At 46.7% G+C, this 6818-nt stretch overlaps 1 protein-coding gene across 1 annotated transcript in view; it reads left to right on the forward strand.

The window, feature by feature from the left end:
- The window catches only part of ZHX2 (zinc fingers and homeoboxes 2), a 201509-nt gene extending 195512 nt beyond the window's left edge, over positions 1 to 5997 (forward strand). The window contains exon 4 of the mRNA XM_011973007.1: positions 4725 to 5997. The gene's annotated coding sequence lies outside the window, so the exon portion shown is untranslated. The remainder of the gene's footprint in view (positions 1 to 4724) is intronic.
- Positions 5998 to 6818: the final 821 nt, after the last annotated feature.

Genomic DNA, 6818 nt, shown 5'->3' on the forward strand with positions numbered 1-6818 from the left:
GGTGAGGGAGGAGGAGGGGAGGGGAAGGGAAGGGGAAGGGGAAGGGAAGATTACCGAGTGGTATAGAAGTAGAAGGGAAGGAAAGACGGGGGAGGGGAGGGGAGGGGAGGAAATATTACAGAGTGGTATAGAAGTAGACAATGGAGTAATGTTGACCAGGGATGGGGCAGGAGGATGTGGGGAATTTTTGTACAATGGGTGTAAAGTTGCAGTTATACAGATGAGTAACTTCTGGAGATATGCTGTACAACATAGTGCCTGTAGTTAACAGTAAGATATTTACTTCAAAATGTGTTCAGAGGGCAGATCTCATGTTGGGTCCTTACCTCCCCATCCCCCCCAAAAAAATAGACACAAGTAAACTTTGGGAGGTGCTTTATGTTTGTTACTGGATTGTAGTGACAGTAACATGAGTGTATGCATGTGCCTAAACTCACCAAATTACATCCATTATGTGCGGTTTTCTACAAACCAGTTATACCTCAACAAAGCTAGGGCAAAGAGGGAAAAAAATGCAACCAGAAAGAAAAGACGTTACCTACGGAGAAACTACAATTAAACTGGCAAGTTTGTCCGTAACAAAAATGAAGCCAGATGACAATGGAACAAAATGTTTAACAGGTAACAGGCACTCGGCAAATGAGCAATAAACCTTGCTACACCTCTCAAAGAAAATATTATGGAGAAATAATAAATCACTCTCTCGGTGTTTGTTTTCCTTTCTCATGGAGTGCAGTATTATTCACTCCCAAGTCCCTAGGGCCCTAGGGAAAGTTCTCCTGGGAAAATTAAAGAGAAACAGAAACAGAAAGCTGTCACATGGGAAAACAATTCTGTTTTTGTTTCTTCAATGAGGAAAGTAACAGAGAAGCAGATTTTGCTAAAGAATTAGTATTTCTTAACATTCCAAGTTTTCCCCAAGACAGAAAGGGAGGGTGGGAGGCGGTGGGTTCCCATTCTGGGACGTGTTCACCAACAGACTGGCCATCGCGTGGTAGAAATGTCCCAGGGGGCCATAAGGAAATGCCTGCCCAATGGCCTTGCAGCGTCCTCCAGGGCTCTGAGTCGCACTCTAGGATGGGGCATTGGTCTTTTGCAGGGTGACTGTCTCTGACCAGGTAATAGGACTCTGACAGAAGCCCAGGGGAGTTAGCAAGAGCCTCACAGCCCAAAGCACAGCAATGCTCTATAGAACAGCAATCCTGAAATGTGGACTTTGTCACCACCCTAGGAGGACAGCCTCCACCCACTCTACCGCACGTCTACCGAGGGCCTCGGGGAAGGACGTCCAAGGAAGACACCCCTGAAGAAGGGGCAGGCCCCTGTCTTCTGTTGCCAGCATCTTCCCAGTCTCCTTTTGAGGGTGATTCCAGCTCCCATAACCCAAATCCTGTCCACTGCTCAATACCCTGGAAAAGGTCCACAGAGAAAGTCCAAGTGGTTCTGAGGGGGTTCCCAGGGCCCATAGCCATCCATACACATCTGAGACCTCTGCGAAAGCCACACAAAGTCAATTTGACTTTGTCTCCCTTTTCTCAGGCCATCCTTTTGGCCTTGCAGTCCGTGTGTGTGTGTTTATTTTAAGAGCTTTGCTCATCATTTGTTAAGGAATATATATGACTGGAGGGTTGTACGTGTTTGTACATAAGAAGTTACACAAGGAATCATAGAAACACACTGCCGGATGGAGAACCACCTTAATGATGAGGTTTATCTAAAAAGCTGGAGTTTTTGCCAATCACTTGAAGAGAAGTGTTCAGTGTCATCTGTAATATGAGAGACAGAAGATGGTTAGACTCACATACACACAGGTGAGCTCACTTACACCTAAGGCCCCAACTAAATGCCTGGCCTTCCTCAGGAAAAGTGAAGCCATCTATCTTGAGCCCCTGTCAAGTACCAGGACCTGATTGCTTTGACCTGATTACAGGACCCTGTCTGGAACCCTGCCAGCAGCCCATGGGTTCTGTGCAGTGGAAGTGAGACTCTGGGAGGTTAAGTAACCAACCTCAGCATATAGCCAGGAAGTGGCAGATCCTGGATCCCAGCTTTCTCCATCTCCACAGCTCTTTCCACCCCATCCCTCAATCCTGTGCTGATCCAACGTACTTTAGCCGGGTTGGAAGGAAGAATATCAGTAGCTGTCTCCCCACCTTGGGCCTTGTCTCCTAGGATCTGTAAGCGTTCAGGTAGACATCCAACCAGTGGCAGCCTCCCTCCCAAAGGTTGCGGAAGTCCCCATTTGCTGGGGAAAACCCTGTTTCTTGGAAAGCACCAGCAGAGGCTGGCAGTGGGCTACTGTGCCCACCCAGGGAGTACATGTGGCTCTGCCTGGGATCAGCAATAAGGCTCGTGGTCCTCACTGGGTGTCCCAGCCTCCTACCTTTGAAGCCATCGTGCTGTCTTCAGTTGCCACCTAGCTCTGTGCATAGAGAGGCTGTGCATGACCTGGATGCAAAATAGGTACAGAGAGGAGCAATTAAGAAACAGGAGGCTCTGAAGTTGGACTGGCCAAGGTGGAATCCGGCTCCACCACTCACTGGTTACCCAATGTTAAGCACAACATTTAGTCTCTGTAAGCCTCCATTTCTTCACTGTGAAGTGGGTCTACCAATCACCTGCCAGTCACTGTAAGGAGTATATGAGATGAGCCATATTACCACTTAGCATGGGGCCTGGTGCCAGAAACTAGCTACTCTCACTGTGGGAGGGAAAGTCATGATCATTCTTGTTTTTGACCATGCCACTGAGCAGGCCATGGCCTGGGAGAAATCACTTTTCCTCCCAAGCTTCCTTTTTCTTTCCCCACCTAGTGAAATGAGTGATCTTGACAGCGTCACCTATAAGGATCCCTGCAGTGTTTACGACTTGGTGACTTTGGTTGGATCACTTTTAGGTAGTCGAGATCCTAAGGACACCCTGGAATCTGGTTTTGTTGCAGACTTTTATACATTGGTTTCTTAACTCCAATATTCAGTCTTACTCCCAGGAGCATCTAGGGAATGTGGGTACGTTTAACACCCAGACGTTAGGCGTCAATGGCATTATCGATGATCAGCTGATGCCTCTGGCTGAGAAGTCCACTCTGCTTGCTGTTGGCTCCTGTACAAAAAAAAACACTTCTCAGGGCCTTCTCAGCCAGAGAAGTGGCCAAACAGCCTTCCCAGGAGGGAGGCAAAAAAAAAGGCCAGTGACTCCGGGAATCTACAGATCTGAAAAACTTCCAGCCCGTCATGGGATACTGTGTCCTCTACAGACCTGAGCCTTGGATCCCTTTCCCAGGATCTCTCAATCTTGGGAGGAGGCAAAAGTAATGATGAGACCTGTCCTCATTTCCTCAACCTACCACAAAGTATTGCAAACGGAATGACTCAAAACAATAGAAGTGTATTGTTTCACAGTTCTGTAGGCCAGAAGACAAAAATCAGGGAGTCTGTGATGGTTGCTTCCTTCTGAGAGCTGTGCGGGAATCTGCTCTGTGCCCATCTCCCAGCTTCTGGTGTCTGCCGGCCATCCTTTGCATTCCTTAGCTTGTGGATGTGTGAGCCCAATATCTGCCTCAGTCATCGCGTGACCTTCTTGTGTGTGAATTGTCACATCTCCCCTCTATGCACATCTGTCTCTGTGTCCAAATTTCCCCCTTCTGTAAGGACACTAGTCATGTTGGATTAGAGTCCACCATAATGGCCTCATTTTCACTTGATTTAACTATTACCTCTCTAAAGGCATTTCTAACAGGGTAACATTCTGAGGTACTGAGACTTAGGACTTCAATATATACTTTTGGGGGGACACCATTCCACCTATCACAAGGTCCTTGGACTATTTTCATTACTTCCAAAGGTATAAGAATTAAACATTTCTTCCTACTGATTCTTAATAATTCTGTTTATTAAGTGCACAGACTCTAGAGATTACCTGGGTTTGAATCTTGGCTCTGCCACTTACTAGCTGTGTGATCTTGGGAAACCTATTGGGCCCCTATGTGTTCAGTTTCCTCAACTGTAAAATAGGAATAATAATAATATTTACACCTCTTAGAGTTCATATAAACATAAAATAAAAACACATTTACAATCCCTCATCTTATCCATCTTCTATATCCTACCACATTTGGAAAAGGCTCCATCTAATAAAAACAGTAGAAGTATCTACAATACTTACCATGTGCCAGGTGCTAGTCCAAATACTGTTGTGTACATCAACTCATGGCACCATTGCAGCAACTTTCTAAGGTGGGTGCTAGCGTCATCCCTGTTATGCAGAAGCAAAAACTAAGCCCTAGAGAGATCAAGTCATATAGGTACAGCCCTGCAGCCACTAAAGGGAGAAGTTAGGACCCCAATCCAGATTTGTCTGACTCCAGGGCCTTTTAGGAGCCACTGGGACTGGTTGACTGTCTAGGAATAATAAAAGGGTCTTGTAAGAATGAAAAGAATCACAGGCCGCCACCTTCGCTTGCCCAGAAAGTCATTCTGTTTTCAAAGGCCTGATTCTGGAGGCTTTTCCTATAGTGGTGATCTGTGCTCAGAAAACACACTCGTTTCCTTACAACAGGTCCCGTACGTGAAGGGCACGTGTCTCTCTTCCAGGCCCCAGGATGGCTTTGGAAGGCCCCCACCCCAACCCAGGAGAGCCAGGAAGAAGCAAACCATGATATCTTCCCCCCAGGGAACAATGGTCATTTGCCTGACATCTTGACTCTGTGGTTTTGTATCTTCTAGGGAAGTCAGTTAGAACTGCTGTGCTGATCAAGGGGATGCTCTGTCTTTGAAGAAAGAAGAAATGGTCCCTCCCCAGCCATGGGCCACCCTCGCCAGTGACTCCAAGTGGAACTGCTTAGCTCGTGTGTGCCTGGAGGGTGCAGAAGCCCAGCGACTCTCAGACGCACCTCCCAGAGGACCGGTGGGAATTGTTCATAGTGCCAAAGCCCTACTACTGCGTTTTCAATGGGTCCTTGTACATAGTTTGCTCCTCTGCCCTAGCCCTCACCTCTTGCTATACTGGAACTGATTTGTACAATATGGGAATTTTGTTACCTTTTTAATCAAGGGCAACTTCCTTTTCCAGCACTACCATTGTAAGGATTTTTTCAGGAGGGAGGGCTAACCACCTTGCTTTTCTCTTTTCTCCTTTTCTTTTTTTATTTCTGTTTTATTAATTTGGGGAAAGGGGTGTTAGTATTAGTGCCATGATATCTACTGGATTTTAAGTAGGGAGACTTTATTTTTAAAGGTAGGTTGAAATTTGGGAGATTTCTCGGCAGGAAGGGCTGAAATCCAGGCCTCTATCTCAACCTGGAGAGAGGTGACAGACGACAGATCCTCCAAATCAAATTCCTTTCCAGTTCTTCCCCTGGCTGCCTTTTTGGGGGGTCCCTGCCTTACTCCCACAGAAGGCTTTATGAACTGCCAAGAGGGGATCTGGCTTCGCAAATTCTTGGCCTCTTGGGCCAGGCTGTATCCAGCCAGCCCTGGGAGAACTGGGTAGCAGGTGGCTGACTTCTTTAAGCACCTTTCTAAATACCAGCAGAAGAGGCTCCTGCCTCTGTTAGTATGATCAGTACTATTGTGACATTAAAACAACAACAATAAGATCTTCCTATCTGGAGGGTACAAAGGTGAATGACTTTGGTTTTCATTTCTCTTCTTCACTGCCTTTTCTCGGTGTGGTATTTGACAAGATTTTAGCTCAAAGCCTCACCATGAATTGATTTTTTTGTTTGTGTGTGTGTTTGTTTTGGGAAAATTTTAGATACCTGAGTGCACTTTTTTTCAGTTAGTCCTACCTTTTAAAAGAAGGAAAACCAAGAGACATATCTGGTGTACATGTTGCAATATGAATTCTGGTTGCAATCCCTCCCCCGTCCCACATTGCCCCCCATTTGAGTACACCGCACAAGTCAAATGCTAGGAAGTTTGAATAAAACCAATTTTTCTAACTTGTCGCTCATTTGTTGTAACTCAATAAAGCAAAGACTAAACATTTTTATAACCTTTTCCTCTACTTCGTCTTCTTTATTGTTGTCTGGCTCCCGAGGGCTTGGTGTAAGGGTTCTGACTTGAGTACCTCCGGTTTCAAATTCATAGGGTCACATTTCTCATTTACCATCTAGGAGGGATCTGACATCACAAACTGGACTTTAAAAGTGGGATATAGGCTTGGCGCGGTGGCTCACACTGTAATCCCAGCACTTTGGGAGGCCAAGGCGGGTGGATCACCTGAGGTCAGGAGTTCGAGACCAGCCTGGCCAACGTAGTGAAACCCTATTTCTACTAAAAATACAAAGATTAGCTGGGTGTGGTGGTGTGCACCTGTAGTTCCAGCTACTCAGGAGGCTGGAGAATCGCTTGAACCCAGGAGGCGGAGGTTGCAGTGAGCCAAGATGGCGCCACTGCACTCCAGCCTGGGCAACAAGAGCGAAACTTTGGCCCCTCCCTCCCTCCCAGAAAATAACCAGATGTAAGTGTTGTTGTAGGAATCTTCAGCAGATCTCTTTGACACAGAGAAGGAAGTTATAGGTCCCCCCTTCTCCAGGGTCTCTCAAATAGATTCATAAAATAGTCAAGAGAAGAGCTTCAGAGTGGGAGTGAAAAGCCCCTCTGTGTGCAGGCTCGCCCTTGGGTGACCTGAGCTCAGTCACTCCCCCTCCCTGGGCTGCTGGCGAGTGGTAGCTGGGGCACTGCCATTTCTCTGAGAAGGTGGCTTTTAAGTATCTCTGCTCTGATGAGGTTTAAAGAGTCCCTCACTCTTCGCACTTGACACTCATCCAGACCAGTGGTTCTCAAACATGAGTGGGCACCAGCATCACCTGGAAG

Source organism: Mandrillus leucophaeus, unplaced genomic scaffold (assembly GCF_000951045.1).
Source record: "Mandrillus leucophaeus isolate KB7577 unplaced genomic scaffold, Mleu.le_1.0 Scaffold133, whole genome shotgun sequence".
Lineage (NCBI taxonomy): Eukaryota > Metazoa > Chordata > Mammalia > Primates > Cercopithecidae > Mandrillus > Mandrillus leucophaeus.